This window comes from Pleurodeles waltl, chromosome 2_2 (assembly GCF_031143425.1).
Source record: "Pleurodeles waltl isolate 20211129_DDA chromosome 2_2, aPleWal1.hap1.20221129, whole genome shotgun sequence".
NCBI lineage: Eukaryota > Metazoa > Chordata > Amphibia > Caudata > Salamandridae > Pleurodeles > Pleurodeles waltl.
Genome location: NC_090439.1, coordinates 1166322702 through 1166335295, shown reverse-complemented (window position 1 = coordinate 1166335295; position 12594 = coordinate 1166322702).

The window sequence follows — 12594 nt, the reverse complement described above, 5'->3', positions numbered from 1 at the left end:
GATATGTCCCAGGGCATAAAAGTCAGCTTTCACTTTGGCCAAATCCTCCCCTGTGGGAATACAATGTAGCTGTGCATGTGTTTCAGCAGGGCTGACAACACTCTGGTCAACACGTTGGAGAACATTGGCTGAGGCATCCCTGATGCCATGGCCACTGTTGTTTGGAAGGAACCACTTGCCAGGAAATGGAGCACAGACAGGACCTGCACTAGAAGGGGGATACCTGTGGGCTGGCAAATAGCTGACATCAGGTCTGGCTCCAATTGGACACACAGTTCTTGGATTGTGGCACGATCAAGTCTGTATGTTAGGATAATGTGTCTCTCCTCCATTGTCGCAAGGTCCATCAGCGGTCTGTACACAGGAGGATGTCTCCATCTCGTATTCATCCTCAGTAGTTGAAGCCTATGGAGGAAAACGGTAAGCAGAGGATCATATTCATACATCAATTGAAATAATGATGTATCTTTTCCTTTACAGAACCAGTATGTGAATCCGAGAGTCAGTTGCTGTGCCACTGTCTGCTGTGACGCAGTTAGGTGCCATGGCCTGTGCCCACCTGAAATGGCGGCTGTCTGACCTGTGAGGAGGGACAAGTGGAAATGAGGTAATTCCGCTGGCGTTGTGCGCCGTTGCAGTAGGCGGTCGACGACCGCCTTGCAACTTCGCATTGGTTATCATTGGGCCCTATGGGTTCCAGGAGCCAATAGCGATGTACGCCGGCGGTGACGGTACGCACCGCCATGGACAAGACTGCCATCTTCTATCTATTCACTTACTTGCTACCTGACCTTCAACAGGAGAGGACCTACACTGCAAGTGCTGCTGTGAGCTGTGTCTGGAAGCGACAATGGCTCATGTGTCTGGGGAAAGGGCCCCAGCCTTCACTGCGGAGGAGTTGGAGAGACTGGTGAATGGGGTCCTACCCCAGTATACGTTACTCTACGATCCTCCAGACAAACAGGTGAGTACACTGTGTGCATGATGAGTGGGCCATAAATGTATGGAGTGCTGTGTGTGTAAGCCACATGTAGGGGGGGGGCTGAGGCGTCCTGGGCAGAGTGCTGCATGTATGGTGGTCAATGTATGTGCTGCGGATGGGAGGGATCTGTTGGGCCATCAGTGTGACGGTCCGGACGGTTAACTAATTCCCTTTTCTGCTGTCTTTTTTCCTGTAGGTCAGCGCCCATCAGAAAAAGGGTATTTGGCGTGCCATCGCCAAAGATGTGCGGACCCTGGGAGTCTTTGACAGGCGGAGCACCCACTGCCACAAACGGTGGGAGGACCTGTGCCGCTGGGCAAGAAAGAGGGCAAAGGGCCAGCTGGGGCTGGCCTCCCAATGAGGAAGGGGTGCCCGTCGTACCCTGACCACCCTGATGTTCCGCATCCTGGCGGTGGCCTATCCGGAATTGGAAGGGCGCATGAGGGCATCACAGCAGCCCCAAGGGGGTGAGTACAAATTCAGATTCATTATTTTGCGCACATTAAGGGTTGACCTGGGTGGGGATGTGGACTGTGGATGCCCCTAAGCTAGGGCCAACATGGCAGGGTAGGTCCCTTGTTGGGCAGACTCTGAAGCACTCCAACCCCAATAGTGTTAGTGGGCATCTACTACTGGTCAGGGCCCTGTTTGTTTCAGGTGTGCAGCTGATGGCGTTATGCACTGTACCCCATGTGCTGGTGACTAGCATTCTAACTGGTAGTGCATGGAATAATCCATAGGGCTGTTCCCTGTGAGTTGTGTACGCCAACTGTAGTGTTGTTGCTGGCATTGACCAAGTGAATCCTCTGTCACCCCCCCTTTTTGTTTTGTCACCTTGTCCTTGTGTGCACTAGCATCATCTGGCGGAGGAGCAGAAGCCCTCACTAGCAGTCACCACCCCCACATCCATGCACACATCCCCTGTGTCCTCTCCCACTGTGTCTGTCACCCCCCTCCCAAATTACACAAAGGCAGGCACTCACCAGCCATCCACCTCACAACAGCATCGAGCCCATGCACCTGCACCCAAACTCAGCAGACAGACACCTCCTACAACCACTCCCTCTTCCGCCAATCCCAAACCTTCTCCCTCTTCCCGCCCCAGTGTCCCTGCTTTTACTCGCAAACATTGACCTCTTCCCTACCCCTCCCCCCGTCCTTCCCTCGGGCCAGGGTGGCCAAAACCCAGCCCAGCACCTCAGCCACCAAGTCCACGTCCGCTGTGGTTCCTGCAGCTGTCAGAGGCTCAAAGGGGGCACCCGTCAGCTCAGCCAGTGTGCCACCAACCCCTGCCAAGGCCAAAGCATTCCGCCACCTGGCAAGGTGAAGACGGGGACAGCATCCAGCAAGGGGAAGGAGCCACAACCACCCAGCAAGGCCACCTCAAAGACTCCAGGTGCCAGACCCAAGGTGACACCACCATCTGCCAAGGTGAGGGAGGGGCACAAAACACCAGGCAAGGCACTTCAGCCATCCCGGGCTGCAGGTGAAGGCCTGGTGGTTACCAGCACAACCGTCAGCACCGCCACCTGCACCGTGGCCAGCATCGCGGGCAGCACCGGCAGCAGCCCCACCGCAAGCACTGCCGCAAGCACCGCCGCAAGCACCGCCGCTAGCACCGCCGCTAGCACAACCACCTGCACCGCCGCTAGCACCACTACTGTTAGCAGCAGCATCCCCACTGGGCAGCCATCCGAGGCTGCAGGAGAAGGGCTGGAGCCTCCCCCACCAATGACAGCACCGGCACCTGCACCGCTGCTAACACCGCCGCAGGCACCGCCGCAAGCACTGCCACCTGCACTGCTGACAGTAGCACCACTACCAGCAGCAGCAGCCCCAGCGGGCAGCCATCCGAGGCTGCAGGAGAGGGGCTGGCACCTCCCTCCACCACTGGCAGCATCCCCACCGGCACTACCACCAGTTTGCAGCCGTAGCCACCGGATGGACTCTAGCCCTGCCTCCATGCACTATCATGCATCCTGTTCCATGCAAATCTCGTGCCTCAGACACCCAGGTGAGGGACTGTGAACTGACACACCCCAAGTGTTGCATCACTGGGCACAAAGCTCCCTCCAGAACCAGTGGAGATATGCATCCACTCACCCTATCCTTGGCAGGATGAAGCATACTGGGCACAAATCCCCCTCCAGAAGCAGTGGAAAAAGGCATCCACTCACCCTATCCTTGGCAGGATGAAGCACAGTGGGCACAAAGCCCCCTTCAGAACCAGTGGAGAAATGCATCCACTCAGCCCCTCCTTGCCAGGACGAAGCACACTGGGCACAAATCCCCCTCCAGAACCAGTGGAGAAATGCATCCACTCAGCCCTCCTTGCCAGGATGAAGCACACTGGGCACAAAGCCCCCTCCAGAACCAGTGGAGATATGCATCCAGTCACCCTATCCTTGCCAGGATGAAGCACACTGGGTACAAAGCACCCCCAGAGCCAGTGGAAAAAGGCACCCATTCTCCCTATCCTTGGCAGGATGAAGAACACTGGGCACAAAGCCCCCTCCAGAACCAGTGAAGAAATGCATCCACTCAGCCCCTCCTTGCCAGGATGAAGCACACTGGGCACAAAGCCCCCTCCAGAACCAGTGGAGAAATGCATCCACTCAGCCCTCCTTGCCAGGATGAAGCACACTGGGCACAAAGCCCCCTCCAGAACCAGTGGAGATATGCATCCAGTCACCCTATCCTTGCCAGGATGAAGCACACTGGGTACAAAGCCCCCTCCAGAACCAGTGGAAAAAGGCATCCACTTGAGAGACTGTGGCTTTGCACTCCCCAGGACCAAGCAGTGGGCAACCCACCCAATTGAGAGACTTGAGAGACTGTGGCCTTGCACTCCCCAGGACATCGATGTTGGCATGGAGCCCCCTCGAGGAGCAGTGGCGTTGTCCCATCTTCTGGCTGAGGTACCCCCCCCCCACTTCCCTTCCCCCTGGGGTGCCTGTGTGTTTTCGACCTGATGGCACTGCAGTGTTCTCTCCGTATTGGGGCAGAAGTCAAGAGTGGGCTTGGCCTATGAGTTTTGGCCCAGTGGCCCACGGACATCTTGAGTGGACAATGTATCGCCTTATGGACATATTGTTTATTTTTGTAAATACTGTTTTCTAAGTTATTACGTATATCTGACTATTTCTAATATATCACTAATTTGACTCAATTCCTTTTGTCATTGCATTCTTCCAGAGGGTTACGGGGTGTAAATGTAATGTTGATGCATGTGTTTGTATGTATGGTTTTGTGGGTGAGGTTGGGGATGGGGGTGTTGCGTGTGTGTGTCACTCTCTTTTTCCCCCCACTTCCCTGTGTGCTAGATACAGTACTCACCGTGGTCGTCGCCGCCGCCGTTCATACTCCTGGTAGATGAGAAGATACACCAGCATGGGCAGGACGTGCAGCTCGGGCTCCATGGCGACCTGGTTCTTCGTTGAGTGTCGAGAGGTGAGTGGTTTCCCTTCTGTGTATTGTTTTCGCTGTGCTTTTGATGGTGTTGGTACCGCCCCATAAAAGCTGGCGGATGGGCGGGTTGTAATGGGGTAGGCGGTACATTGACTTGTGCCTGTCTGTTGGCAGTTACCGCCACGGTGTTTGTTGCTACTGCCGTGGCGGTCGGAGTGTTAAAGTGACTGTCTGTGTTGGCAGTTTCCGTCGAGGTTGTGATTCTATTTTTTTTTACCACCGGCCTGTTGGCGGTATTACTGCCGCTTTAACACCGACCACCAGGGTTGCAATGAGGGCCCAAGTGCCCTTAAGTTGCTGAGTCAACTAAAAATGTTATGTCTGTAATGACTCAGCGTTTCACCTTAGGTTTTCCCCACAGTTGAAGGTGAACATATAAAACAAAATACATTCTCAGCAACACAAACTGCAAAACCTCTTCCATAAGTGTCTGCGGACAAAATGCTGATCTGGTCTGAAAGGTTGAATGTAATCAGACTTACCTTCCTGCACTAGTACGGTGGGACCATTTACTGCTTGAGCTGGAATTCGCATCATTGACGCAGACTGAGAGCATCTTGGTGCATGTGGACATTATTGCGATATTTGTGTGATTTGTGTGATTTGTTGTACTGTCTATTTACTCTGTATATTGAGGATCACATTTTTTGTTTATTTTTAAAGCAATGCCGAAAGAATATTCTCGGCTTGTGCTAGCAATTTCGGGTCATACAATATTTTAGAAAACAAAAAACACAACTCTGGAATCTTCAACCCCATAAGAATTTACTGCTGAATGTTTTGCACTCTTTATAAATACTCAGCACCTATTACCATCACAGAAACAGTGAAATAGCTGTAACTCAGCATGTCTGCATGTAGGAAGAGTAGGAATGGTTTCATGTCACGGTTGTGGTTACTGTTTTATTTATGCTCTCTAAATGGCTTTCTAATGCTCTAATAATACACCTATTTATGGCAGGTCAGCTATTGGAATGCTCCTTGATGTTACTAAGCGCTATGTTCATGTGAAGGGTACAATACGATGTGTGATAAAGTGTTATGATAGTAGCTGAAGTTATTAACTATTACTGATAGTTCTAATGTTTGTGTAGTTTAAAGTATTGTTGTCCAAATGTAGTAATCCTGAACTAGAACTATAATTTAACCTTTGTTTATTTTTATTTTTTTTGGGGGGGGGAATTGTTGGGTTTTTATGGTAAAGTTTTTTTTACAGTAGTCTAATTTGTTCAAAACATTTTTGCCTATTTTGGGGTTTGTGCTTCATTTGGGCTACAGTAATGTAGCCCAGCATGTGATATGAAGTGCTTGCAATAATAGTGTTAATTATTATAAGGTAGGTTTTTTTAACTTTCAAAAATATTAGTTCTGACAAGGGTTTAGGTCACATAGCTACAGTATATATACTTAGTGTGTATTTTTTTTTTAATTACATTTTGCCGGTACTGCGGTACTCACTCAGAAGGACCAAGGTACTCCGCGAGTGTAACATTGATTCTAATAGGCTGGAAGAAGGTCTTGCAAGGCAATAAGAAGCCTGTTTTGTTCTCTGGGTTATCTTCTGGTGCAGAGCTACTGGGAACTGGTCCAGCCCTGCTGGATCTTGCACTGGTCTTCCACTGGAGTTGCTGCAGAGATGTCAGAAAGACCTAAACCTACTCCAGCTGCAGCAGATCCTGTGGAGGGGGAAGACGAAATCGCTCTGGAGGAGCAGGAGTTAGTGTTGGCGCAAATTAAAGGAGCCTCACATTTCTTCTCTCTTCCACCTGTGGAGAAGAAAGCAAATGCCCACCAGGTTACTTGTTGCCTCATGGGACTGGCCAACATTATTCTTTTGGGACTACAGGAGTGCGTAAGCACCTTTGTGCCATGCATGCCACCCCTTAGGCGCATGCCGGGAGAAGGCACATCCTGGATTTACAAGAAATTGGCCAACAAACATCAGATGCTTCTGCCAGCCCAGCACCTGCTGCCTGAACTTCAGGAGTTCAGAGGCAACCACCATTGCAGCTCCCACCTCTGCTCCACCCACCATTCCACCAGCTGACTCTGGGTTCCTGTGAACCTTCTTTGCCACAAATGGAATATCGTTGAGCGATATGCGGGCACAGCAAAGTACTGTCTGTACTGCCAGAAAAAAAAAAAAAATCGTACAGTCATTGTGGCCAGGTAGAGGGATGTAAACGTTTGTGAGATGGTTCTTGCTCACCATTGTGCTCCTCAAAACACTTGTGCAGAAAAAATAATAATCTGTTAACACCCTGTTGGGTGCTTTTCTGTGTCCGTTTTTTGTTCTTCACGTTGACCTGTAGTTTCTTCCCCCCCAAAAAAAGCCAGAGAGCTATGTGCTATCGGGTGAAATGCCATACAGTGGAATGGGGCACAGTAGAATGTTGTACAGTGGAGTGGTGTATTATTGAGTGCTGTACAGTGGAGTGGAGGGGCACAGTAGAATGTTGTACAGTGGAGTGGTGTATTATTAAGTGCTGTACAGTGGAGTGGAGGGGCACAGCAGAATGTTGTACAGTGGAGTGGTGTATTATTGAGTGCTGTACAGTGGAGTGGAGGGGCACAGTAGAATGTTGTACAGTGGAGTGGTGTATTATTAAGTGCTGTACAGGGGAGTGGAGGGGCACAGCAGAATGTTGTACAGTGGAGTGGTGTATTATTGAGTGCTGTACAGTGGAGTGGAGGGGCACAGTAGAATGTTGTACAGTGGAGTGGTGTACTATTGAGTGCTGCACAGTGGAGTGGAGGGGCACAGCAGAATGTTGTGCAGTGGAGTGGTGTATTATTAAGTGCTGTACAGTGGAGTGGTGTATTATTGAGTGCTGTACAGTGGAGTGGAGGGGCACAGTAGAATGCTGTACAGTGGAGTGTAGGGGCACAGTAGAATGTTGTACAGTGGAGTGGTGTACTATTGAGTGCTGCACAGTGGAGTGGAGGGGCACAGCAGAATGTTGTACAGTGGAGTGGTGTATTATTAAGTGCTGTACAGTGGAGTGGTGTATTATTGAGTGCTGTACAGTGGAGTGGAGGGGCACAGTAGAATGTTGTACAGTGGAGTGGTGTAGAGTGCAGTGTTAGAGTAGAGAGAGGTGGTGTGTAAGAGCGGCATGTGTACAGTGTCTTACATTGGACCAGCATTGAGTGGCGTGGCATCTCGTAGACTGGAGTGGCAGATCATGGAGTAGCGGCGAGGGTCGTACAGTGAAGGGGAGTATTAGAGTGGTGGTGTCATGGAGTGTCATGTCGTTCGGTGGAATGGCGTGTCTCATGGAGTGGCGGTGAGGGTCGTACAGTGAAGCGGAGTGTTAGATTGGTGGTGTCACGGAGTGGCATGTCGTTTAGTGGAATGGCATGCAGTGGAGTGGAGTAAAGTCTCATGGAGTGGCGTGTTGCAAAGTGGAATAGAGTTGCATGTTGTAGACTGGAGGAGAGTGGTGCACAGTGAAGGAGCATATAGTGTAGTAGAATGTCTACAGTGGAGTGGTGTATTATTGAGTGCTGTACAGTGAAGTGGAGGGGCACAGTAGAATGTTGTACAGTAGAGTGCAGTGTTAGAGTACAGTAGAATGTTGTACAGTAGAGTGGCGTAGAATGCAGTGTTAGAGTAAAGAGAAGTGGTGTGTAAGAGCGGCGTGTGTACAGTGTCTTACATTGGACCAGCCTTGAATGGTGTGCCATCTCGAAGACTGGAGTAGCAGATCATGGAGTGGCGGTGAGGATCGTACAGTGAAGTGGAATGTTAGAGTGGTGGTGTCACGGAGTGGAATGTCGTTTAGTGGAATGGCGTGCAGTAGAGTGGAGTAAAGTCTTATGGAGTGGCGTGTTGCAAAGTGGAATGGAGTTGCATGTTGTAGACTGGAGTAGAGTGGCGCACAGTGAAGGAGCATATAGTGTAGTAGAATGTGTACAGTGGAGTGGTGTATTGTGGAGTGGCATGCCATATAGTGGAGTGGTGTAGTGAAGTGTTGTAGACTGGAGTAAAGTGTCAGAGTGGACTAGTGTGTCATGGAGTGGTGTGCGTACAGTGGCAGAACTCCACAAACTTGAAAAAAATATATACAACAATAAAACTACTTTTCCATACCTCTCGAGAGTTTGCTAAACTGCTTAATTTCTTCCTCTACGTTAAAACAGTATCCATAATAATACAGGTAAATATTATGTAATAGGTATTAGTGTAACAGCCAAATAGTATTTGTAACAAAACATATTTTTGGGTTCTTTTGTCACCTAACTATAGTTAATTCAGTTATAGGGTAATTTAGTGCAGTGTTGTATAGTAGAGTAGTAGCTTGTGATGGTGGCATGTCGTAGTGTTTTACAGTGGAGTGGAGGGATGAAGAGGGGAGTGGCATGTCGTAGACTGGAGTGGTGTCTTGTAGAGTGGATTGGTGTGCCATACAGTGGACTAGCATTTTGCAGAGTTGTGAGGGGTGGAGAGTCATATAGTGGAATGACATGTCCTAGAGAGGAGTGGCATGTTGTAGAGTTTAATGGAGTAAAGTGTCAGAGTGGAGTGGCATGGAGTGGCATGCTTTAGACTGGAGTAGAGTGGCATAGTGAAGGTGCCTATAAGTGGAATATAATGTTGTACAGTGGAGTTCAGTGGAGTGGTGTGTCGTGGAGTTTCATACACTGGAGTAAAGTGTCAGGGTGGAGTGTCATAGAGTGGCATGGAGTGGCATGTCATAGAGGTTAATGGAGTAAAGTGTCAGAGTGGAGTGTCATAGAGTGGCATGGAGTGGCATGTTGTAGACTGGAGTAGAGTGGCATAGTGAAGGTGCCTATAAGTGGAGTAGAATGTTGTACAGTGGAGTTCAGTGAAGTGGTGTATCGTGGATTTTATACACTGGAGTAAAGTGTCAGAGTGAAGTGGCATGTCATAGTGGAGTTGTGTGCCATGGATAGCATATTGTGGAGTGGTGAGTGGTATAGTGTCTTTTGTCATCTCTATTTTTTGTTCACATTTCAGTTGGTACAACAGTACTTTCTATATAGTTTTGCAAAAGTACAGCAGTACCTCGTACACTTTCCTACTTTTCTCTGTCTCTACAAAGTTAGCTAAACTGCCTCATTTCTTCCTTTCCAATAAAACGAGTAATAATACAAGACAATATTATGCAATCACTATTTTTGTTACAGCCAAATGTTATTTGTAACAAAACATATTTTTGGATACTTTTGTTGTGTGAATACAGTTTAAGTTGTAGGGTAATGTTCAAGAAACCACCCACTGCATCCCTTTTTAGGGGTGGGTGGGCTTGTAAGGTTTGGTTCAGTATGATATTGAGCTGGTAATATAACCCAATCAGGATACTTCTTTCAAAAGTATAATGTATTACAAATAAGATCCTTAAGTTGTTCATTTGTAACACTATACTCTGTTGGGTAATATGGTTATATGACCGTTATTTGTACTGTAATAGCTGAATGCACTTTGTATGTTAAGCTAGCAGTATAGTCTTTTTATAAATTAATGGGCTTCACTTCTACTGTTTGGGCTATGTTACCAGCCCAATGTCATATTGAACCATTCAGCATTCTTCTTTTATAACTAAAATGTTAACAACAAGATCATTGAGCAGTGTTGTAGTGTATTCTCTAGAGCAGTGTTCCCCAACCCCCGGGCCGCGGACCGGTGCCGGTCCGCGGATCAATCGGCACCGGGCCGCCCGGCGTCAGATGAGTAACCTAGGTCAGCAGACTGCTGTGGCTGGGATGGCGGGTTAAATTATTAAGCGGGCCACGGAAAAATTATCAAACATTTACCGGTCCGCGGCGATAAAAAGGTTGGGAAGCACTGCTCTAGAGCATTCCCTTTACTACAGTGAGTACCTACCTCTTGAAGGCATTTGGTTGTGCTAAAAGAAAATACTGGGTGTGTGGTTAGTTGGACACAGTTAATTATTTTGGACAAGAGAGTACACCAAAGGAAGAGGAATAGAGCATAATTTAGGTGCACCAAACCTTGAAATCACCTGGGTGGGGAAAAGAGGTTCACCACGGAATAACATCCTACCTCTAATTTCATTACTGCGTCACTGAGCATCCCCATCTTATGATTATTCATTGGGGAGGCAACGATAGGCCACCTGATGGGTGCAAAAACTGAAATTGACATGAAAGCAGCTTTTACGTTTTAAGGGAATTATTTCCTGACACCAATTTTGCCTATTCAAATATTTGCCAAAGGACACAATGGATGTACTCTATAAGCAGTGTTGCAAAGTATGAAAAAACCCACAGATACATCAACAAAATGGTCACCACATGTCCTCCATGTATCACCTCAATGTTAGGTTTTCAGATAGTTTCCTGTGTTGTGCCGATGGTCTCTATTTTACTACAACTGGTGATACCATCTGCATTAACATGTGCCAGTTTCTACTACATCTCTAAACACCGAATAGTTACTTAGGTTGGCTCTTAAAAGTGCATTTTATTATAACGGGAGCATTAATATATATTAAATGGTTTTTTTTTTTACAATAATTTGCGGTAAAGCGGTATTCCCTAGAGCCCCACGATGCCGTACCGCAGTACTCTGTACATTTTAAGACACAATAATACATTTCAAAACACTTTTACTGCACATATGCCAACTACATCAACCTCAGTACAACATGTCTGCCGGGAGGATTTTGAGAAGTCAACATTAGCCAATCAGATCACCCCATGTCATTGTGGTGTACCGCAGTAGCACCGCAGCCACAGATATAGCTAAAAAAAACGTATTACTGAAGATTTACTTAATTTCTTTGCTTGCGCTGCCCAAACACATAATCTACACCACCTACTAAGCTATACTGCCAAATGTTAGAAAAATGCAGCTGACAGTTGTTGGGCGATCGAAATTCAAACGTCTATGGAAAATGATTTGGAACCCATTTTGCCCCTCCCCCCCCTTTTTTCTTTGCACCCCCTTGACCAAATGTCACAAAACTTTCAGTCCTTCCAAAATGAAACCGGGGCAGCAGGTCTGCGCAGCTTTGTAACCGTTCAGCAAATGGGCGCAAAGGTGTTAAGGAACAAAAATCCTAAAAATCTGCATCTCTGGTCACCCTAACTATGGGGCGAAAGTGGCCAGCGCCACTCTTTGATATATATATATATTTTGTTTTTTTACAGCAATCAGAATAAACATATCACTGTCATCACATCTCACAAATCCATTGCTTCACTGATGGCCTGGGGGTAATAAAGGGAAACGCAGTAGCAGAAATCACGCACCCTGGGACGAGCCTGCCCAAGTCCTTTAAACTCCTTCCCACACCCAATAACACTTCCCCCTCCCAATACCTCCCTGAATGCAATCCCCACCCTTGCCTTAGGAACTCAGTCTCTTCAAAGGGACCAATAACTCAATGCCTAGTACATTTCATATGATCAAAGTGCAGCCCCTCCAAGAAAGCCCTAGCTGAGTGTTTCCCTGGTGTTCCACTCAGACATGTTAGGAAAGCCTGCAGCTGTTGTAAGACCTCTCCGCATCATTGTCTTTTTGGCCATCAACAGTTCATATAGCGAGATGCTTGCTCCCGTATCTTTAAAGAATACCACTCTGGCCATCCAAAAGGAGTGGTCATGGTGGGAAAAGCCAAGCATATCATCTGATCCCACATGCGCACCACCATCACTGTTCCACTGGGAGCACTGCTTGTGTTTCACAGGATGTCTGTATACTCTCCTGGCCATCAATGAAGCATCAACATTCATTCTGCCAAATGGGGTCCTCAAAACAACCCGTTTATACCCCGGAAAGCTTCATTCAGTATCTTGTTGGGCACTCCAAACTATGAGGTTGTATTCCCTCCTCACACTTTCCAACACTTCCAACTTTGATTCAAGCTTCCACCTTGCTTCAGGAACATTAATTTTTGAGGAAGACATTTATTCTAGTTTTTCAAAACCTGCATCTTCTCCTGCACTTTGTCCAGTTCTGTCCTGCACAATCAGAACTCTTTCCCTTGAGCGCTATAGCTGCATCTTCCCAGACTAGACCACAGATTCCGCAGGGATTATTTTGTCCAGCAACTTAGTTTTCAAGTAGGAGGTGAAGAGTAGCAGTATAATGTCTTGTGTGAACGCATCCTCGGTTTCAGGAGGCTCTTCCTCCATTCTCGTCACACGCTTTCTAA